Source organism: Coptis chinensis, chromosome 4 (genome assembly GCF_015680905.1).
Source record: "Coptis chinensis isolate HL-2020 chromosome 4, ASM1568090v1, whole genome shotgun sequence".
Lineage (NCBI taxonomy): Eukaryota > Viridiplantae > Streptophyta > Magnoliopsida > Ranunculales > Ranunculaceae > Coptis > Coptis chinensis.
Window position 1 is genome coordinate 102,830,234 of NC_141459.1, and position 24,554 is coordinate 102,854,787.

Consider the following 24,554-nt stretch of genomic DNA (forward strand, 5'->3'; position numbering starts at 1 on the left):
AACTAACATCAAAGAATAATTAACGAAAAACCAAAAACTGGATGCAATTGCATTAAACTAAAATCAGATATTAACTAACGGGAAATCAGAAATTGGATGCAAATGCATTGAAATAACATCAAAAAATGGTTAACTAGAAATCGGAAGTCGGATGTAACTGCATCGCACTGACCTCAAAGCATAAATATCCACTTTTTTAGCCTTCTCATATGAGTAATTACAAGTAATTAGGAACCCAAAACAAAAGTGAGTTTATACAAACAGACTCTTACATGTATGCAAACTGTATAGAAATTGTAAACTATCGAACTAACCTAGAAAAATAATTAACGGAAAATCAAAAACTGGATGCAAATATATTGAACTAACCTCAAAGAGTAATTAAATGGAGATTGGAACCTGGATGCAAATGCAATGAACTAATCTCAAAGACTAATTAACGAAACATCGAAAACTGGATGCAACTATACGTACTGAATTAACCTTAATGAATAACTAACGAGAAATCATAAAGTGGATGTAATTGCACTGAACTAACCTCAAATAATAATTAACGGAAAATTGAAAACTTGATGAAACTGCATTGTACTAACCTCAAAGAATAATTAATGAGAAATTGGAAACGAAATGCAATGTACTACATTAAACTAACCTCAAAGAATAATTAATGAAAATCAGAAACTTGATGCAAATGCATTGAACTAATAACTCGAAAATATATTTGTATTTTATGTATGGGGAATAAATGTCTCGACAAATATAGTTTTGCATTTTAAGTAGTATTTATTATAATTTTTTTTATTGTGATTGGGAATACATTGTTATTCAAGTAGCTTCAATATTATCTTCGCCACATTGGGTATTCTCACAAAACTTTAATCAAACTTCTATTATTAAACCTAACAATAAAAAAGAAAGTCGATTAGTTTTATCAAGGTTTGGTGCTTCCTTTTTATATAGAGTGGTGCAAGAAATTTAAATGAGTAATTAATATAATTTTCATATCTCATAACTATGCATAGTTGCTAATATTTTTTAGAATAATTTAATATAACGACACCCGTTCGTAGGACACGTGCATATGATAAATATTTTCAAGTGAGAGTAGTGTATTCTTTGAGGATAAGGAAACAATCAATCTGTTTTAGTGATTTGTACACATTAGTACGTAAGCCGAACGGTGATGATTTACCGCTAAATCACCATAAATCTAATAAAACTATTATACAAGCTAGATCGAGTTTAAAATAATTCCATTTGAAAATTACAGATTAATATTCTAAACTACAAAATGAATATGCTATCTCAATTTGATCCCTTAGTTTCCAAGTACTTATGCACCATAATCGCTGCTCATTAACGTATTTTGGTTTATTTTCAATAAAAATGTATTCTGATTCAAAAATTTGCCGCTAAATCACCATAAATCTAAGAAAACTATTATACAAGCTAGATCGAGTTTAATATAATTCTATTTGAAAATTATGGATTAATATCCTAAACCACAAAGTGAATGGGCTATCTCAATTTGATCAATTAGTTTCCAAGTACTTATGCACCATAATCGCTGCTCATTAACGTATTTCGGTTTATTTTTAATAAAAATATATTCTGATTAAAAAATTTACCGCTAAATCACCATAAATATAATAAAACTATAATATAAGCTAGATCGAGTTTAAGATAATTCTATTTGAAACTTACGGATTAATATCCTAAACCACAAAGTGAAGAGGCTATCTCAATTTGATTCCTTAATTAGTTTCCAAGTACTTATGCACCATAATCGTTGGTTATTAACGTATTTCGGTTTATTTTCAATAAAAATATATTATGATTCGAAAATTTGTGTGAGACATTTTGTAAAGCATTTTCAGTACACAAAATATTTAATAGATCCCGGGCGTATGTCCGGGTCCAAAATCTAGTGTGAAATACTGAAATTTAATAGAAGGTGTCCTCTTTGATCAATTCTTTGCAACGTCAATTGAGGGTTAGATTTTCCGATATGTGGGCAACAAGTATTTTTGCCTTTCTGAATGTATGCGACTTCTCTAGTTGTATACACTGTTTGTAACAGTATAAGATATACCTAAGATATATGGTATATCTTATACTGTTACAAACAGTGTATACAACTAGAGAAGTCGCATACATTCAGAAAGGGGTTAACTCTGGCTGTTAACTTTTTCCTATAATAACATTATTCTTTATTCTTTTTTAAACTCCTTTGTTTCTAGATACGCAGTGATCTTTTTTCCTTCTGTACATTGATTATCTCTTTACATAGGCACTGAATCTGTTGTTCATTTTGATTCAACAGACTGGTGGAGTTCCTTCAACGAAGGCAGATGTTCTTCAATTTCTTCTAGAGGGGACTGCAGGTTCTCTTGCAGAAAGCAGTCATGATGAAATTAAAGGTACAAATGAGTTCTCAAATCATGGTGTTTATGCAGGTACAGCCGTACAGACTTCCTCTTGCGAGACACCTACTTTAATAAAAGATTGCACTGTCCATCCTAATTCCCAATAATTAACTGTAGTAAAAGCATTAATGCATATAATCTAAAGGCTGCACGAGCTCTTATGCTTCATCTTGTAATTGGATGAAGCGTATCAAAAAGTTCCACTATTCATTTTCTGTGGTTCTACAGCATCGTGATTTTTTTTCAGTTGTACACTTTTAACTTATTCAATCCACTGGAGCAACTCAGCAACCAGTCAATTTATTCAGAATTGAGTTGATTATTGCTTATAAACTATCAAAATGATGAAATTAGTTCAACATTTTATTTCAAAAGTACACTTTCTGTTACTTTTCAGTCTTTTTTTGAAGTTACATGATGAAGTAAAAATCCATTTCAATTAAGAAAACCTTTTGGGGGAAACCTCAGGGCCACATCAGGCAATAAACCATGCTCTATGAGACCCACTGCCCGAAATTAACATTCTAGAATTCTAGTACTGTGATTTTGGTTAGTAAACTGCAAAACAATCATAGGGAGACATTGGCGATTGTTCATGTGGATTCTGTTTGTTATTCTTTTAAAGTAGATTTCCGATGCTTTCTTCTGTTGTGGTAAATGTTTATTTGTATTCTTACTGTTAGATACAGTGTCAGGCATTGCTAACATCCACTTACTATTTTTCCTCAGGAAACCTGCCTACTAAATGGGTCAAAGTAGACGAAAGGAAAATACTCTGTGATGTCCTAAGACAGCCAGACTTTGTTATCCCTAGAATCCCAGGTCAATTATATTATACGCGCTAGCTGCATGTTCTCTTTCCTTAGTTTCTCTCTTTCTCAATGTCTGCAGTATTTTTCGTTGTTTCAAAGCGCTCCAGCTTCTATAAAGATTTCAAAGCAGGAAAGTGGGTTCCTCCACCATGAAAATTTGTATGACAGTCAACATGAACATCAAAAGGATACAAATCGAGTTGGCTTTACCTTGATGATTGGTTTGCTATCACTAGGGCTGTCAATGGATCGGTTTGGGTTGGGTTTTGGAAAATCCGAACTCAAACCGATAAAAAATTTGGGAATCCGAAACCAAACCGAACCGATAATATTATGTTTAATCTGAAACCGAACTGCGAAAACTATAAAATCAATTAAATTTTAAATTAAATTAATTAATTTTAACCACACAATTGATAAACATATACAAAATTAATCATAAATATTACTAAAATGCTATTTTATCGGTTGGGGTTCATATCGGTTTAATAGAGGACAAATCCAAACCAAACCAATATCTTATCGGTTCGGTTTCGGGTGGGCAAACTAAATTATCAAAACCCAAACCATTTTTTATCGGTTTAGTTCGGATCCGTTATTGGGTTATCGAAATCCATTGACAGCCCTAGCTATCACAATCGTCGTTCCCAACGAGAACCAATTGCCATCCACTTCTCTATAGCGTTGGTTTGCTTTCTGAATCACTTTTAAGGTTGAAGAAGCAAATGTAGAAACCAACTTGCTAATGTTATGCAAAATTACAAACTGAGCTTCCCATTCAAAAGTTTTAAGGGGGTTGACCGGTTGAGAGCTCTAAAGTCTAAACTAATTAATTATACATGTACTGTTTTATTACTTGAAATTGTTCGCATATTCTTTGTAGTATAATTTCAAAATTATTTGGTCTTCCTGTATTTATCTTCTAGAAGTACAGAGTTGTTTCCTTGCATTTAATTGTTTGAACACAACATAAAAATATTACATTATGATCACATTTGGGTGCTAATCATACTCCATCCTCATTATGGAATGGTCTGTATGAACGCGTTGAGCTGATATTGTCAGCATTGGAACTGCTTTCTCTTGTACGGTGAGGTACTCTTGCTCTAATATTTGCATCTATACTTCTGACTTTGTTTTTTCACCTTGTTGAATACTTGAATGAGATATGTGAAGTCTGGATTTATTGATCCTTTGACAATTTGATAAATTAGTTTGAAAAGGATATCTAGAAGTGTTTGCTATTGTTTGCATTTGAAAATTTGAAGTTCCCTTTTGACTACATATGAACATCTGATAATTGCATGTTAGATCTTCTCTTTATTATAACTGTGTATGCGTGTTGCGGCCTTCGGGGTGTTGGGGACTAAAAACCAAAAAGAGGCCCAACAAGACGTGGGTAAAGCGGACTTCGAACAAGATGGCTGAAAAGTCACCCATAGTGCCAGCTTGAAGCAAAAGAAATTTTCGAAGTATTTACAACTATTTTGTCAACACAAGGTTTATCCAGTAAAATGGTTTGTGTGTTTACTTACAAGACTCTTTATTGAAGCACCGAGACATGAATCCTAGTATCCTACATAATTCCAAAGAATTTCCAGATGATTTTTAATCAATGACCTTAAAGACAGATAACTTGTCTTTGGTTTTTTTAGGCCAGAACCTTGTAATGACCGGATGATAATACCAAGCCATATTGGGCCTACATAGAGTAAAAAGACAACTCTGTAAGTAACATTTCCTAATCATGGATTAACAAGAAAATCTTTTCTTTACATATTGGATCTGTAGGCCTAATAAAAGTGTTTGTTTATGTGTACAACTAACACAGTATAAGTAACTGATAGAGAAAATGACAGTTCAAGGTACCTAAAAGGATTTTCACTTGTCATTTATTGGAGGCAGTCCTTCTACACTTGCTCTTCCCCTTCAACGCTAACAACATTCCCAATATAAGTACCAGATTTTAATGAAACAAAGCTCGCAACAGAAGCCACTAATCTGTTCTTAGCAAAACATATTGGCATTGATTTTAGCTTAAAACTAAAATCCATATATGACCCGTAGCCAGGCCCTGGTAACTTTTCAGCCATCTTGTTTTTATTTTTCTTCTTCCTCTTTGTGAATCAGAGTTATATTTGCGATGGGGCCCATTTGTTCACTACTCGAAGTAGCATTGGGCTTTTGGTTGTCCGTCATCCGTACTTTCAAGTCATGCATGATATAACCAAGCGGTTAATCAAGTGGCGTGTGGGCTCAGCCTGTTAAACCAAGCGGTTAAACACTATGGGCTTAGGCTGCGCGGTTAATTGTGTGGGCGCGTTATTTGATGCTGAAAATTAGATTGAAACAATGAAAATGCACCATTATCAAATGCTGGGTGATTCAATTGATGACAAATGTTTCTGAAATCCAGGTATCATAAAATGTGAATGTTTGATAACTCATTTGATGGTAAGGACGTCAAAAGGACACAATCTAGTTGGCTGAAGCGTGAGTTGGATTTACCTTGAGGATTGGTTTGCCATCACACTTCTCAACTGCGTTGGTTTGCTTTCTAAATCACTTAGAAAGTTGAAGAAACAAATGTAGAAACCAACTTGCTAATATTATACAGACAGAGCTTCGCATTCAAAAGTTTTAAGGGGGTTGAGAGCTCTAAACTAATTTATACAAGTACTGTTTTATTAGTTGGACTTGTTTAACATCCTGTATTTAAGTTCTAAAAGTACTGAGTTTTTTTTCATACATTTAATTGTTTGAACACAACATACAAAAAGTTACATGTTGATCACATTCGGGTGCTAATCATACTCCATTCTCACTATGGAATGGTCTGTATGAACGCGTCGAGCTGATATTTTCAGCATTCGAACTGCTTTCTCTTGTACGGCGAGGTACTCTTGCTCTAATATTTGCAGCTATACTACGGACTTTGTTTTTTCGCCTTGTTGAATACTTGAATGTGACGTGAAGTCCGGATTTATTTTTCCTTTGACAATTTGATAAATAATAAATTAGTTTGAATAGGAAAAGATATCTAGACTTAGGGGTGCCAATGGATCAGTTTTGGGTTGGGTCTTAACGGTTTCGGTTTGGGTTTTACTTGCGGTTTTATCGGTTTTGGTTCTCAACGGTTTAGTATGAGAATTATAGAACTCCACCCAAAACCATAAAAACTCATGAGTTTTTATCGGTTTCGATTCTAATTCGGGTCTTTATTATTTATTATGATTATTAAACAATTTCAATAATTTAAATACTAAAATTTGCATTGCTTTTTATTATTATTATTATTATTTTCCTACACGATAATATTTTATATATAATTAGTGATGTATCAACAATCATATTTACATCAATTTATGAATATGTATCAATCATACACGTTAAAACATTTACTATTCATGTGATAATTTAAACCTTTGATATAGAAATTAAAATAATCAAATATCTAACCTTATAATTTTGATTTTTTGTTACGTACATACACATATATTTGTTTCCTTGTATTAACTCGATCGTGTACACGTGCAATCACATATATTTATTACATTGATATATTTTACGTGCATACACATATATTTGTACACGTATATTAACTCGCATTTTAAATCGAACATGCGAGTACATGCATCTTATAATTACATCTCATTCACTATATATTTAACAACACACATTCACTATTATGTTATATATATTCAATAGACTTTTACACGTAAAAAATATATTTTATATTATGATGTATGAGTTTGATTATCTTAAATGTAATATAATATTAAATTTTATATATCGAAATCATAATAATCGGTTTCGGTTTCGGTTCGGGTACCCGTAGGTTTTTTACTATTCGGTTCAACGGTTTCAGTTCTTTATTGGTTCGGTTTTTAATAACCCATTTTAAATGGGTCTAACTTTTTAAGACCCAAAACTAAAACATTCGGTTCCGGTTTCAATTCGGTTTTGGGTAATCGGGTAGCCATTGGTACCCCTATCTATTTTTTTTTTTTTTTTTGATAAAAAATTGGTACCCCTATCTAGACTAGAAATGTTTGCTATTATATTTGACAATTTAAAGTTCCATTTTGAATACATATGAACATATCATAAATGCATGTTAGATCTTCTCTTTATACAATTAATACCTGTATGCGTGTTAGGGTCTTCGGTGTGTAGGGGACTAACAACCAAAAAGAGGCGTGACAAGTAACAAGTAACAAGTAACAAGACGTGGGCAAATCGGCCTTGTTCACAAAGTCAGAAACCACGAGACTTTGATTCTTTGAATACATATTACTGACGTAAAATGCACATCAGCTCCAACTCTAGTTTCTCTGAAATGAAAATTGAACTTGTCAGTTGTCACTCAGAAAGCTTTTAGCAAATAGACAATACTATTTTCTATGTCATGTAAACACCAAATGCAAAGGTACCTCGCTCTGATTGTTACGGCTCAAGGGCCGCGTTTTACATTGGAAAAGAAAAAAATGGTATACAAAAACAAAATAGCCCGGCTTCTCCACCATTTCCAAGCCTTCAATTCTCAAGCAAAATAATGGCCTCCATAACTAATTCATCCAAGCAATTCATTTTCTAAAAAAAGATAAAAGAAATAAATAAGCAACGGCTTAGGGCCCAAGAGCTCAAGGGGCCCCTAATATATTTAAATCCACTATCCAGTCCACTATCGGTAAGAGGAAAAAAACTTTTTACATTGGAAAAAAAAAAAATGGTATACAAAGAACAGACCTCTGCGTTTCTTTACGGAGTAACCATCAATTCAGGGATGGCCCGATGGATGTACTTTAATTGTTAAATTGTTATATTCTAAATTCTAATTTAATTCCACTCAAACTCATTATTTTCTTTTTTGGATAATGGATAGTGGATATTGACAAAAAATGCCGATATATTAGTATATAGGCGATTGAAGAAAAGGAGCTATTTTTAAATTTATAAAAACTATAAATGAATCGGTTAGTTTAAGGATAATGTAGTAAATGAACAATTGCACTCATATGAAAATTAAATAAAGCAATCAGGCCTCCTACAATCATAACGAGTAACATCGAGGGAATGGATGTACGGTAGATATTGACGAAAAATGCCGATATATTATATATTAGAAAATAGATCCATGCATATATAACGGTTCTTTTAAAAATTTGCTCAACAATCATAATAAATTGTGATTTCTGTTTTCATCGCTAATCTATTTTAATTTTCTAACAAGTTGTTTTAATCAAATCTTAAAAACTCGTTTTAATTTCTTAACAAATTGTTTTAATTATGTTTTAAAAACTCATGTTTTTTAATTGGGGGAAGGATACCATTTTAATTTGGAAATAAAGAGTTTTTATGCTATTATTTGAGTTTTGGTTTTAAAAGGAAATGAGATTCCCGTTTGAAGTTGAATTCTAAAAAGAAAAGAGTTTCCCGTTTTAAGTTAACTATTAAATTGATGATGTGGAATTTTAATAGAGTTCGAAAAATATCCTTTGTGGGAGCTTTAATATTAAGATATAGATAAGTGTGAGGGAGTGATATTCTCATTCAATAATATCAAGCACGTGTCCAGCATAACGGAAATACCAGACTGACCTCATGCCTCGTCCTCCGAGTTGGCTTCAGAGCGACTCACATCATTAGCTCGCGCATCCGATCTACTAGATCGCTCCAGAGTGGCTTAGCTCGCACATCCTCATGCAGAACGTTCCATCTAATGGCATCATCCACCTTCTAGATGCAATCATTACCAAATCATACTTACACAATCCATTACCGCAAAATACGAACCACTGTAACCACTTCCCATCATTTTAGAATTCCTACCAACACAAGCCATACACTCATTCTCAATCTCAACCCTACATCTATGCTTGTCAGTACACGTGTTGCATGTATCCTCATGTTCAATAACTATAAATACCCTCAGCATGAACTACGCTAGACCTAATTCTACTTTCCCCCAAGAAGTGAGAGATAGATACGTAGGTAGTTCGCTCAAAACGAACTCGGTCTTTCCTATCAAATATCCCCATCTCATCCACTTAATCACAAGTTATAAAGCCTAGACTAAATAACCCCTTTATATTGGCGCCGTATGTGGTATCGATTTCTTGAGAAACCACTTTACATAAGCAAAAATCTTCAAGCCCACGAAGCATGACAAACCTCAAAGCTCAAATCCAGGGCTTAGCAAGTCAACTAGGTACAATGAACGAGCACATCACCTTGCTCAGACAGGAGAATGTTGCATTACGAGCACAAGTGGACGCGCACAATCCACCTGGTGCCATAGCAGAGGACGGTATCAACAAAATTAATTAGCAGATCAACGAGCTGTCACAAAGAATCGATCAGAGTGCAGTCAAGAAAGACGCCACTCAGATCGTTCACAAGATGCTAAAGATGTACCGGGCATCCCCTTTCACTGTTGAGGTGCTCAGTAAACCTTCCCCTCCGGATTTTGTCCAACCAAACTTTGCAATGTACGATCGCAGCACATGTACCGATCAACACGTGGCTCGCTACATTCAGAGCCTCGCACTCTATAGTGCCCAGGAGTTCGATCATCTCCACTGCCGTCTGTTTCCTGCCAGCCTGAAAGATGGCGCTCTCGATTGGTTATTTTCACTCAAGCCAAACTCGATAAAGAACTTTGAGAATCTCACCGATCTATTCGCTAGCCAGTACGTCCACAACAGGCGTAAAAAAATAGATCTAGATTCACTTTTCCAGCTCTCACTAGGCGAAGATGAAACAATCCGTGCCTTCTTAGGTCGGTTCAAAACCGAACTACTTTGTATGGAGAGCGGCCTCAAGGAGTCATTTGCCATATTGGCATTCACCAACGCCTGCCGTGTACGCAACACAACGCTCTCCAGATCGCTCTTGAAAGAACGTCTAGAAACTTTATCTGAGTTGTATGCTTGAGTAGACAAGTACATCAAGTTGCAAGAAGGCCTGAAACGTCAAGGCTTAACAGAAGAACAAGAAGTGGCAGTGATCTCTGATGGTGCCCCACCTACAAAAATACGACCCAGACAACAAGGACAGAAGTCTGGAAACATAACACCCAACAGCCGCGAGTTCGCTGTACTCACCCGATCTCCCAGTTACATACTGGAGAAGATCAAGAAAGCTGCATACTATCGACCTGAGGTGCGGAAGCCAGAGGATCGACCAGGCAAGCTCTATTGTGCCTTCCATCGAGTAAAATGTCATGATACCAATGAGTGCTAGGGGCTCAAGCACTACCTCCAAGACCTCATCGAGTCAGGCCATATCAAGCATTATACCAATATTGCTGATAGCGACCTGCGCCATAAGCTTATAGCTCGCAGAGAGCGTAGCAGGTCTCCAGCTCGCCACAATAGTCAAGCTCGCTCCCATAGCAGAGGACGCCCCAACGACCGTTCCCGTCATGACCATCGTCAACACTCATCTAATAAAGATAACGACAGGACGATCAACATGATCACATTCCAAGATGATTCTGTTACATCCACTAGAGAAAAGAGGAGAAGTGTAGGTGCTCTCCAGGAAGTCTATCAGTTCTCCTCTCAGGCAGCACCTACTCCACTCAGTTCAGGTTACATAACTTTCATGGAGGCTGACCTTAACAAGGTTTGCCTCCCCCATAATGATGCCCTAGTTGTCCACGTCAAAATCAGTGACTGGATAGTCAAACGTGTTCTGGTAGACCCAGGTAGTTCATGTGACATTTTGTTCTATCAGACCATCAAAGAGATGAACCTGCCCAGATTGGTCTTCATAGATCCAATCGCCCTTCTCTATGGATTCAATAGCTCTCGAGTTGATCCAATGGGAGACATCATACTTTCCATCTCCGTTGGATCCAGAGAAGATAAGGTCAGCATCAATACGCGTTTCAGCGTTCTGGATGTCAGCTTGTCCTATAATGCCATCCTAGGACGTCGTTGGATCCATCAAATGCAAGCAATACTATCAACACTCCATCAAGTACTCCGCTTTCCTGGCCCCAGAGGTATGATGGAGCTTCGCAGCAACCAGCTCGAGGCTTACCACTGCAATCAGATTCTCTCAGCGAACAAATCTGCTGGGCCTTCTATCCGAACCAAGAGCGAGCCCACCAGTTACACGATAGCCAAAGATTTAATTGTTGAGGTCAAATCCAAAACGCCCAAGGAGAACACTGGGGGCTTTATCAAAAAAGTTATTCCACCAGTCAGGACCCTAGAAGTCGCCCTAACTCTTGTTAATCCACCGGTCGGGGACCCCGGAGTTAAGCCTGACCCTGTTAATCCACCGGTCGGGACCCGAGGAGGTCGCGACCAGCCTCTTGTTGTCATGACCACAGAGGTCGCATCAACTCCTGTTGTCGTAACCACAGAAGTCGCCGCAACTCTTGTTGCCAAGACCTCCACTCCTCACATCGATAAAGCATCACCCATAACCAGCTCCACTGAGGTCACCTCTGCTTCAAAAGCAGCAGTTCAAACTAAAGAAAATGAGCGAGTGAACCTAGGAACTGAAGACGATCCCAAGTTTGTCTATGTAGGGGCTAACCTTGATCCTACTATCAAGGCACAACTTGTAAACTTTTTATCATTGAATAAAGACGTATTCACTTGGTCGTACATCGATGTACCTGGTATAGATCCTAGTATTGCACGACATAATTTAAAAATCAACCCCAATGCTAGGCCAGTCCGTCAGCAACCTAAGAAACTATTCCTAAGATTTCAAAAAGCAATTAATGATGAGGTCGATAAACTCAAAAAAGTAGGCTTCATCAGAAAAGTAGACTACCCAGAGTGGATCGCTAACATAGTAGCAGTTCCTAAAAAGAATGACACAGTTCGCCTTTGCGTAGATTTTAACAATCTCAACCAAGAAACACCTAAGGATAGTTTCCCCTTGCCAAGAATCGACCGACTCGTGGACCAGACCTGTGGCCACGAACTCCTGTCATTTATAGATGTAGCAGTAGATCCCACTTGCAGAAGAAGACCAAGAGAAAACCTCATTCATCACAGAACAAGGGATCTACTGCTACAACGTCCTCCCATTCGACCTCAAGAACACTGGAGCGACCTACCAATGGCTCGTTACTGACATGTTCCAGGACATGTTAGGGGACACAATGGAAGTATATATAGACAACATGTTAGTCAAGAGCAAGAAAACAGTCGATCACCTCACTAACCTCGAGCAAGCGTTCTCCAGATTACACTGAACTCAGATGAAACTGAATCCCGAAAAATGCCTCTTCGGAGCGTCCTCCGGGAAATTTCTGGGATATCAGGTATCACAACGAGGAATTGAAGCTAATCCAAACCAGATCCGAGCGTTCTTGGAAATGCCCGATCCAAAGACAAATAAGCAAATACAAAAGCTATCAGGAATGGTGGCCGCTCTCAACCGATTCATATCAAGGGCAGCAGACAAATGCCAACCTTTCCTATAGCTTCTCAAAAAAAGGGAACAATTCTCATGGAGGGACCAATGCCAGCAAGCGTTCTCTACTCTAAAAGAGTACCTGACAACACCACTTGTCCTGGCAACACCAACAGATAGTGAAACATTGGGGCTCTACCTCGGGGTCTCCAACTTTACTATCAGTTCAGTTCTCTTCAAGGAGGACAAAGGATCAGAAAAGTTATCTAATTCACAAGCAAGATGCTAACACTAGCTGAAAAGAAATACTCTTACACTGAAAAAGCAGTACTAGCTTTGTTATATTATGCAAGGAAGTTTAGGCCTTATTTTCAAGCACATCCACTCAAAGTACTCACTGACCTCCCACTGAAGAAGATCCTTCTCAAAGACAACAAGACAACTCGCATGGCGATCTGGGCAGAGGAACTTGGGGAACATCACATCGAGTTCATCTCGCGAACTTCTCAGAAAGGACAGGTCATTGCTGACTTTCTAGCAGACTTTCCTGTCGATGACCTGAATTGGGAGCCAGAAACAAATATCACATCCACCAAACAGCCAGACAAGTCAGCCTGGTCACTCTTTGTGGATGGTTCTAGCAATCCCAGAGGAAGCGGGATCGGAGTCGTCCTAGTGTCACCAGATGGCACTATGGTTGAGAAATCAGTTCACATCGATTTTGCGACCTCTAACAATGAGGCGGAGTACGAAGCTCTAATTATGGGACTTAGAATGGCACTACAGCTCGGTGTCCAGGAGCTAAAAGTCTTTAGTGACTCGCAACTGGTTATTCGCCAGATTGTTAAAGAGTACACTACTCATGAAGGTAACCTTTCTAAATACCTTCAAGTTGTTTATCAGTTACTTCCTTCTTTTAAGACAGCCAACATACACCACTTTTTGCATGACGAGAATCGCCACGCAAACAGTTTAGCCTATCTGGCTACTCAGACACTGAATTATGCCCTTAGACAATTACTCATCGAAGTAATTGACCGACCTGCTTACCAAGCTGATCACATCTTGGAAATCAGCGACCTGTGCCCACTCTCTGACATTCAGATAAGTCAAACATGGATGCAACCCATCATAAAGTACATCTAACATGGTACAACCCCAGAAGACCGTACCAAAGCCAGACAAGTTAAATATCAGGCACGTCACTACTGCCTAGTCAACAACAAACTATTCAGAAAGTCTGCTGGCGGACCTCACTTGAGGTGCATAAACCCAGAACAAGGTCAGTTGATTTTTGCAGAAATCCATGAGGGCGAATGCGGGAACCATGATGGAGGTCGCTCCTTGGCTCACAAAGAGATCTCCCAAAGGTACTTCTGGCCACGAATACAGGTCGATGCCAAAAAGTACGTACTTAAATGCATCAAATGCCAGACTTTTAGCCACAATATCATCCAGCTAACTCGCGAGTTAATCAACATTGCCAGCCCTTGGCCATTTCACATGTGAGGCTTGGATATCATGGGACCATTCATCCCACAGAAAAGCACTGAATTTTGATTCGTTCTAGCTACCACTGATTACTTCACTAAGTGGGTAGAAGCAGTCCCCTTAGCTCAAGTCAAAGAGTCACATGTCAGAAACTTCATCTGGACACACATCATCACCAGATTTGGCCTGCCCCACACACTGGTGATGGACAACGGTTCTCAGTTCAAGGGAAAAATAGTCAATGAGTATCTAGCAAAATGGAAGATCGTTCATGCATTCTCCACTCCCCAGTACGCCCAAAGTAATGGCCAAGCAGAGGCCAGCAACAAAGCAATCTTGAAAAATTTGAAGAAAAAGATTGAAAAGAACAAGAGTCAATGGCCAACTTAGCTAGAGAACATTCTATGGGCTCACCGAACTACATCTCGTTCTAGCACGGGCGAGTCACCGTTCTCACTATGCTATGGCACAGAGGCTGTTATTCCTACAGAGTTGACAGTCACCACGACCCGGTCAGAGCTCATCGAATCCGGCTAGAAAGACTCTGTTCTAGCTTGAGAGGTCGACTTATTGGAAGAACGTCACGACCTCGCAGCCATCAGAGTGGTAGCTTATCATCAGACTTTAAAGAAGTCATACAATAAGCAAGTCAATCCTCGATCTTTTCAACCTGGTGATAAGTGCTCAAAAAGTGCATTTTAACCCTCGATTATATCTCTTCTTTAGCCATCTTAGTGGACTAACAGTGCTTGTAAGTCATGTTTTATGATTCTACAGGTGAAAAAGGGGTAAAACGAAGCAATTCAGAGCATTAAGGATCACATGGGAAGCCCGTGGATAATCATGGAGAAGGCCAAGGAATTAAAGCTATTAAAAGATCGACTTGGACCTATTTGGATGCCCAAGGCGAAAAGATTCATTGCTTGGACCAAAGCCCACAAAAGAGAAAAGAAAGATGGAGCAAAAGAGAAAAATAGACTCTCGCATATGAGACGCAAGGATCGTGCGTCCAGATGCATGAACCGACACTGTAGCCACTTCTTTCACAGTTTTAGAAATGAAGTTGGACTCTCAAAGAAGTTGATTTGTATTAGAAAACAAACCACAATTTGGGATGCTTATAGAACTCATTGTAACCCTTATAAATAGAGGACCTAAGTGCCTCATAAAACTTGCGAATTCACTTACATTCTTGTGTCCAAAACTTGAGGCAGAGAGAGATTAATAATAAAAGATTCGGTTTTAACTAGTCGAGTCTTAATAAATTAGTCTTTCTAGTCTTATGTTCTTCAATTCTTCTTCTTCTCGTTCTTCGTGTTCTTCCTTCTTTATGGAAGGCTAATCTTCTCCTTCAAGGGAGAAGATGAAGTCGGTGCTTAGGGTTCGTTCATTTTTCTGGTTCATAGTATTCTCCAATCAGGTTAGTTCTTTATGTTTTTAGTTATTAGTTCCATTGCCCAGACCAGGGGATGGAAGTATAGATTAAGGTTTTTATTTATTACAATCGAATATTATGCTAGTTTAGGGTTTTATTTATTGCAATTGGATATTTGCTAGTGACATGCTTTTATTTATTGCAATGGAATATAATGCTAGAATAGAGCTTTATTTATTGTAATTGAATATTATACTATTATTCTCTACTTTTCTTCTAGTTGCGTAGTGTTTTAGAGTAAGGAAAGTATTCCTTGTGTTTGCTTTAGATGGTGATTCATTGAATAGCTGCCCAAGCTTACATAAAAGGAAAGAAAATATTAATAGCATAAACATAGGAACAACTTTAAGTAGAGTTATTCGTTAATGATGTTTCATCCAAGAGGGCATCGACATTCGCTCGATTGCCTAATTGTAGTCTACTTGTGAGAACAACCATGAAGCAAAAGGTCACAGATCAAAGGTGTCGGTGGATTCTAATCTCTTGAATTTCCTTTCTTATAAATTCTCAATAGTTTATTTAGTTTAGTTTAGTTTAGCATTAGAATCTACAATATCTATAATCATAGTTTTTAATCCCTCAAACCCTCTTTCTAGTCCTGTCCTTCACATAACATACACTTAAAAGTGGAACGGTATCCTACTCATCCTTTATTCATTGAGGGATAATTAGGTTTTGATACGCTTCTGTTTTGTTCAACGACCATCATCCATATACCATCTATTACACACAAAAAGAGCGCGCGTCAAATGGCGTCGCTGCCGTTTTAAGTTGTTTATGTTTAACGTTTTCTTTCAAGATTAGAACTTTGGATTTTGAGGTAATTTAGCCGCATCATCCATAGTACTTGGTCAGTTTTGTGTACTTTTGCTAGAAGAGAGATTTAACCCCTAGTAAACTGGAAGTAGATTTTTTAGACTTAGCCCGTGAGACTTGAGCTTTATACCCATTCTTTGGAGAGTTCTTACGAAAAATCCGAGTCTTAGTGACTCAACATCTTTCAGTTCTTTATGTCATTGTAATATAGTCTCATTATTTGTTGATTTGGCTAATCACAAAGTGACATCAACTGGAGAGATAGCCATTAGGTCTTGTAGTCTATTCGAAATAGAGTATCATACTGATAAGTCAAGTAGTGAACCCATTCAGCCTTTATCCCACTTAGTAGTACCATCATGTTAAACCCTTTTGAGCTTTACAATAAGCCATTCCCTTTCAAAACCCTTTATCTTTTACCCAACTCCAGACAAGGAGTACAACCCAAAATCTTTATCAGCCATACCCATATATTTCTAAGAATACGAGGGGAACAAGGAGGAATTGAAGAAAGAGCACAAAAGGAAGATTACAATGAAATATCAGAGAGATACAATGAAGACCATCATTCTGTTCAAAGTGAAAGAAGCTAGTGGAAAACAAGCATATCCAGTACTAATCAAGGATATACCACTGATTTTAAAAAAAAAGTTGAACAAAATGGATGGAAAAGCTAAGACAAATGAAGAATTTTCTCTGCAATACAGAATTTGAAGAAATCTTCCAAAGAATGAAACAAAACCCTTAGTGTTTTTCAAAAACAACCTTTGAATCCTTTTTACCTTTCCTTTATAAACCAATATCCATGCCAACTTACAACCCATGACTTATCACTACAGTATGGTACGAAGTCTAGAATAGGTGAGAGGATGCTAAAATGAGGGACCCGACACTTCATATGTGATTGACATTCTTTCCATGAGACTACTTTCATTCAGAAGTCTATTTTTCAAGGTAGTATGTGGGATGTTCGTATGCATTATTCTTTTCCCCACATACATGAGGTAAAATAGTAGACCATCTTCTGAGAGATTCTTTTCTGAGAGTATGACCGGTGAGGATTGAAAGTCGAGATTATCTGCTTATGGTAAACTAGGGATTCCGTTTCTTGGATAGGAGAGTATAGGAGATTGACTGAGTACACACATAAGCCTTGATTGAGAATTTTGTCAATTTTTACTATCTCCCACCATAATCTATGAGTCTTTGCAGCAATGTAGTTGGTAATAGAAACCCATCTATTGGAGTAAGCACTAAGTTAGTAAGGAAATTTCTCTCTCTGAAAAATGTCATCATTATTGAACATGTTATTGATTGATTTTGTAGGTATATCACCTGAAAACCTTCCCGATACTATAACTCATCCTTTTTGAAGAACTTAAAAGTTTAAAGCCTTGTTGCATATGGTAAATGCAATCGTGATGGCTGCAAAAGTGAGTTAGGATTTTATTTTTGTTATTAGGATGTGATTTTGATTACTTATCTCTTTTTATCTTATTTGCTAAGAGACTAGCAAAATGCTAAAGGCTAGTTGGGAGTTGTGATAAGTGCTCAAAAAGTGCATTTTAACCCTCGATTATATCTCTTCTTTAGCCATCTTAGTGGACTAACAGTGTTTGTAAGTCATGTTTTATGATTTTATAGGTGAAAAAGAGAGTTTTGTAGAATATTAGAGAAAAAGGGGGTAAAACGGAGCAATTCAGAGCATTAAAGATCACATGGGAAGCACGTGGATAATCATGGAGAAAGCCAAGGAATTGAAGCTATTAAATATGCGACTTGAACCTATTTTAAAGCTAGCCTATTTGGAAGCCCAAGGTGAAAGGATTCGTTGCTTGGACCAAAGCCCACAAAAGAGGAAAGAATGATGGAGCAAAAGAGAAACATAGACTCTTGCATCTGAGACGCAAGAATCGTGCGTCCAGACACATGAACCGACATTGTAGCCACTTCTTTCATAGTTTTGGAAATGAAGTTGGACTCTCAAAGAAGTTGATTTGTATTAGGAAACAAACCACAATTTGGGATGCTTCTAGAACTCATTGTAACCCCTATAAATAGAGGACCTAAGTGCCTCATGAAACTTGCGAATTCACTTATATTCTTGTCTCCAAAACTTGAGGCAGAGAGAGATTAATAATAAAATATTCGATTTTAACTAGTCGAGTCTTAATCAATTAGTCTTTCTAGTCTTATGTTCTTCAACTTTTCTTCTTCTCGTTCTTCGTGTTCTTCCTTCTTTATGGAAGGCTAATCTTCTCCTTCAAGGGAGAAGATGAAGCAGGTGCTTAAGGTTCGTTGATTCTTCTGGTTCATAGTATTCTCCAATCAAGTTAGTTCTTTATGTTTTTAGTTATTAGTTCCATTGCCCAGACCAGGGGATGGAAGTATAGATTAAGGTTTTTATTTATTACAATCGAATATCATGCTAGTTTAGGACTTTATTTATTGCAATTGAATATTTTCTAGTGATATGTTTTTATTTATTGCAATTAAATATAATGCTATAATAGAGTTTTATTTATTGTAATTGAATATTATACTATTATTATCTACTTTTCTTCTAGTTGTGTAGTGTTTTAGAGTAAGGGAAGTATTCTTTGTGTTTTCCTTAGATGGTGATTCATTGAATAACTACCCAAGTTCACATTAAAAGGAAAGAAGATATTAATAGCATAAACATAGGAACAACCTTGTCACACCCCGAATTTTGACAAAATCGGAAAAACAAATATTTGTTCCCGACTCTTCGATTTTCGAGTTGTGATGTACTCTCCACTTCCAAAAACCCATCATCTATTTAATTATTCTAATAATTTGAAACTAATAAAAATTTTAAATAAACAAAAGTCCTCTTCATTACAACACTTTCACAAATATGATTAAGTTACAAATTTTCTTTCAACAACTCTTTAATTATAATAACAACTAGAAATACAAAAACATTGTATCAACTGAAAATTTATTGCACCTCCAGGGAAAAACAAAACATATCATGAATGCGAGGCTAATGCAAACCACAAGCAGGAACCAACCTTCTTCAACACTAATTCTGTCAAGACTTATCAACTATGTTCATTTAATGAACACACCCGATAAGCAAACATGCAAATCGAGTCAGTATTATAAACAATGCTGGTGTGAGTAGCCCTAAAATACAAATCATACTAATACATATATATACCCAATAAATAAGGCAGTTAGTTCCTCCACCGAGGCGCTTTAACATCCAATGAATAATACAACATCCTTAAGTACAATAATTAAGGCAGATAATTCCTCCACTGAGGCGCCTTAACTTCAAACCGTACTAGATTAACTATATCTAATAATAGAATAACCAAACCTAAAACTTACTATATACTTACACTGGTGTAAGCCAAATCACAGAGTGGGTCACACCTGCATAAATAATCAATTCAACTCACCCTTCTGCAAAACCATTGTGAAGGCAACTTAAATCACAATAAATCATATATTATAGATTTAATGTACACTTTGATATATCATCACAATCATTGTTTAGAGTTTCTTCGGGTGTTTCTAGAATCACGTCGTCTCTATGTCTTACCTAGTTTCCCTAGCTACCACAATCGCTTTCCAACGCCGAACATGTACATCCACATGCCTCCCCTCACATAATGAACCACTCCGTGCGTAGTTACCCTAAGCGGGATATCGCATACCAGGTAACCCTCACACGAAAGCCATTATGTGAGTACTACCACTATTCGGCATAAAATATCGCGTGTCTCGTTCTAATTTTGCGAACGGAATAATCAAGCCACTATTCGGCTACACTAGAAGGCCATTCAGATTCACTGAAATGCCAAAAGGGCCAATCAAATTACTTACGCCAGAAGGGGCCATTCAGATTCACTAAAACGCTAGAAGGGCCAATCATATCACATACGCCCATCACAAGGGCCAAATCACATGAGTTGTGGTAGCTAGGTTCTAGGATTTTCGTTACGTAAATTATTCAGGTGTCATACATTTATATCTCATAACCATTTCACTATATCACGTGCATGTCAAATACATTATTGCACTAAGTCACAATATTTAGAAATATCTCAATACATCTCATAACACCTTTTATTCTTTCATGTGCCAATTAATTATTGCACTAAGCCACAATCCCGTGGGAAATATCCACAAATATTATACTACCTCATAGTAGCATCTCACCGATATACTAATAGAGCGTTTATATCAATTTCTCAAAGATATTACATTTAATAGATATCCTAACATATGATACCATTTAATAGAACAACAATGTCAACATACCACATAACATCACAATTTCTCCAAACGTACCGCATAACATTTTTATAGTGTTTTAGGAATATTATGTCTCCTAAGATTTCTATCTCGTCCTGTGTCAAAAATTGCGCAATATCAACGTCAAATCTTTCTTAGATAATGACAAACCAATTTATGCAGGCTTCCGCACCATTTTAGCCTTTGATTTGTCCATACAATTTACAATATAAAACGTAGCACAATTATACAGTCAAAAGTCCACAATCAAAGCCCAAAACCAAAACCCAAAAGTCTAAATATTTAAAGACCCCATTTGGATCTATATTAAGTTATATGGACCGCCCCCAAAACAAACTTGAAATTGGCCCAAAGAAAGCTAATTGGTTTCGACCCAAGCCAACTAAAAAAAACTTAAACTAGCCCAAAACTTTAATTGGTTCGGCCCAAAGAAAATAAGAGAAACTGGCCTAAAAACTAATCTGAAAATGGCCCAAACCACTAACTAACTTAGCCCGGCCCAAGAACTAACATCTAAAGCCCAAAAGCTGAAACCAGCTCAAACCAAACAGATTTCGGCCCAAGGCCCAACCAACCAAACATGTCGTCTCCCTCACCTCACCAGCTCTAGCAGCTCTCCTCCACCAGCCACCACTAACCACCCACCGGCACTCCAACATAACCGAAACAGTTCGGTTTTGAACCCTCAGAAAAACCCCATCTTCCAATACCAACAAAACCCGATTCCCCCACTCTCACCAGTGCCAATAGCTCCAATTCCAGCCACCACCACTCCTCTCTGCAGCCACCCTCATCCCAGCGGTTTGACTCCTAGACCAAAACCATACCCCTTTAATAAACACCAAACTCGATTTCACTAACTTTCAGAATCACTCCCCCAACAGATCTCGACCGCCATTAACACCTGTTCAAGCTTTTTCCAAGCTTCAACAGCCCACCCAATTTCAATCCCGACAGCACCCAACAACCGATTCTAAACCCGACATCCCCCATAACCCAACAATCCACAATCAATCAAAAATCACAGCCACCAAAGTTCAAATCATATAATAAGATAATTATACTGGGCGATTTCGGGGGCTTTAGCCGCCATTGACAGCCCATAAGCTTCAACAAATAAACTTCCAGAGTTTGTTTTACAGTCGGCCAAACAATATGTTAACCCTTAAAACAATTCAACATAAATGATAATATCAACAGTAAGCAGAACAAAAAATATATATATTGAGCGGAATCAAAACCTTGACAGTAAAGCTTTTTCTTCCCGTAGATTGGGTGAAAATAGATTTAAAACTATAACTACTCACCTCTCGTATCGCCGAAACAGAGTACAAAAGAAATTACACGAGTTAATCCGATTCTGAGCCAGCTAGAAGACGCACGATCCGTCTCTCCGTTCTTCTTTGTGTTTTACCTGTTTAGTTCTTGTTTTAAGAAAAACCTTCTTTTCTTTTCTTTCCGGAGACCTTTATAAATAATTTACTTACCATATATTTCTATTACTAACATAGAATATTATTTTCTATTAAAAATATTCTATTTATTACATACCTTATATTAACATCTCTTTTGAAAACTTTCCAACTATTAAAAATCTCTACACAAAATTCAAAATATTTGTTTTCCTTTTTTTCTTTTTCTATCAAAAAGTCAAGCCCACATTTAATAGCCCGTTGACCAAGAAATAAATATCAAATTTCAAAGTACTAAATATTGTTACGAAATAATGGAAAAATAATATGGGGTCTTACAAATCTTAAGTAGAGTTATTCGTTAACGATATTTCGTCCAAGAGGGCATCGATACTCACTCGATTGCCTAATTGTAGTCTACTTGTGAGAACAACCATGAAGCAAAAGGTCACTGATCAAAGGTATCGGTAGATTCTAATATCTTGAATTCCCTCTCTTATAAATTCTCAATAGTTTATTTAGTTTAGTTTAGTTTAGCATTAGAATCTACAATATCTATAATCATAGTTTTTAATCCCTCAAGCCCCTTTTACAGTCTTGTCCTTCACATAACATACACTTAAAAGTAGAACGATATCCTACTCATCCTTTACTTATTGAGGGATAATTAGATTTTGATACGCTTCTATTTTGTTCAACGACCATCATCCATATACCATCTCTTACACACAAAAAGAGCGTGTGTCACCTGGGGACCTAGTTCTGAAAAAGACTCAAGATGACTCTAAGCTGGCACCAACATGGGTGGGTCCTTACATAGTGGAATGAGTCGTCGGCAATGAAGTATACTAGATCAAGACCCAAAAGGGGAAAGCATTACCACGTCCTTGGAACACTTATTTGTTAAAGAAATTTTATCAATAAAAGTGTAATGTGTAGAACCCATATTTTTATTTACTGCAAATCTATGTATACTTTACTTATGGTTATTATTACAACCCACTCCGTTCAAGTTCACCAACGGACACGGAACCGCTCTGAAAGAGCCACCAGCATATGCGAACCACAAACACTCTCATGAGTTCAAATGTTCCGTATAACACGCTCACTCGAGCACATAGGCTTCTTAGCCTCTACAGTTCTTACTAGTTGATGACCTATAACTCTAGCCTTAAATCAGCGAGAACACTCTCTGCGAGCAGCACGTTTTCTTAATCTAACACACTCACTCGAGTAAATAGGCTTCTTAGCCTCTACAGTTCTTACTAGTTGATGACCTACAACTCTAGGCTTAACTCAGCGAGAACGCTCTCCGCGAGCAACACGCTTTCTTAATCTAACACACTCACTCGAGTACATAGGCTTCTTAGCCTCTACAGTTCTTACTAGTTGATGACTTACAACTCTAGGCTCAACTCAGCGAGAACGCTCTCCGCGAGTAACACGCTTTCTTAAGCTAACACACTCACTCGAACACATAGGCTTCTTAGCCTCTACAGTTCTTACTAGTTGACGACCTACAACTCTAGGCTCAACTCATCGAGAATGCTTTCCACGAGCAACATGCTTTCTTAAGCTACCATGCTCACTCGAGCTCATAGGCTTCTTAGCCTTTATAGTTCTTACTAGTTGACGACCTACAACCCTAGGCTCAACTCAGAGAGAACGCTCTCCGTGAGCAACACGCTTTCCTAAGCTAACACGCTCACTCGAGCTCCTGGGCTTCTTAGCCCCTACTTTCGTATTTGTTGCAGAACTACAACCTTAGGCTGCAGCAACGAAACGACAAAACAATATGTACAAACATCCACAATTCGAACTGCCTGAACAAAATCAGGGAACCAATTCATAAATCCAATGATATGTTGGTCTACCCAGAAATCCAGATCAGTCTGATTACAAGTCTTTGAAACTATCGAACTGCCACTTGCGTGGAAACCAATTCGTTCTGTATCTTGGTAACACTAATGAAAGGCGAACTGCCCAGACAAGTCTAGGACACCAGTTCTATTGTTATGTAATCTCTTACAAAATAGACAACAGACAGAGTAGTCAACATACTTCATAACTTACACCAAAGATGAAGATATACAGCAACCATAGTCAAGCATCAGCAATAATGTGTTTATCATCAGCAGGAGCGACACTGGTTAAAGGAGCGTTACTCGCATCTCTTGATACGACAAACGCAACTGTACCCAGAGCCCCACGATCCCGCTCCTCTTTTAACTGAAAGTACGTCTCCTCTAGCATGGCATAATCTCTGCACACTCGGTCATATACGTTCTACGCCTTTCGTGCAACGCCCTGGCAATGCTTGACATACTTAGTCACTACAGCCAGCTTCTCCCGCTGATCGATCATTGAGTTGACCAGCACCGACCTCTCATCCAAAGCGTCCTGATATTTTTTCGTCACAGCCTTCAGTTTCTTCTTATCAGTCTCTCATGCATCCCGCATACTCTCCAACTCTTCCTTGGCCTTGTTCACA

General features: G+C 37.5%; 1 long non-coding RNA gene across 1 annotated transcript; it reads left to right on the forward strand.

Annotated features, from left to right (window-relative positions):
• Window positions 1-2,121: 2,121 nt before the first annotated feature.
• On the forward strand, window positions 2,122-4,152 carry LOC147506441 (uncharacterized). Its single transcript, XR_015193759.1, has 3 exons — window positions 2,122-2,420; window positions 3,156-3,248; window positions 3,318-4,152. It is a non-coding gene; the product is annotated as an uncharacterized LOC147506441 (long non-coding RNA).
• Window positions 4,153-24,554: the final 20,402 nt, after the last annotated feature.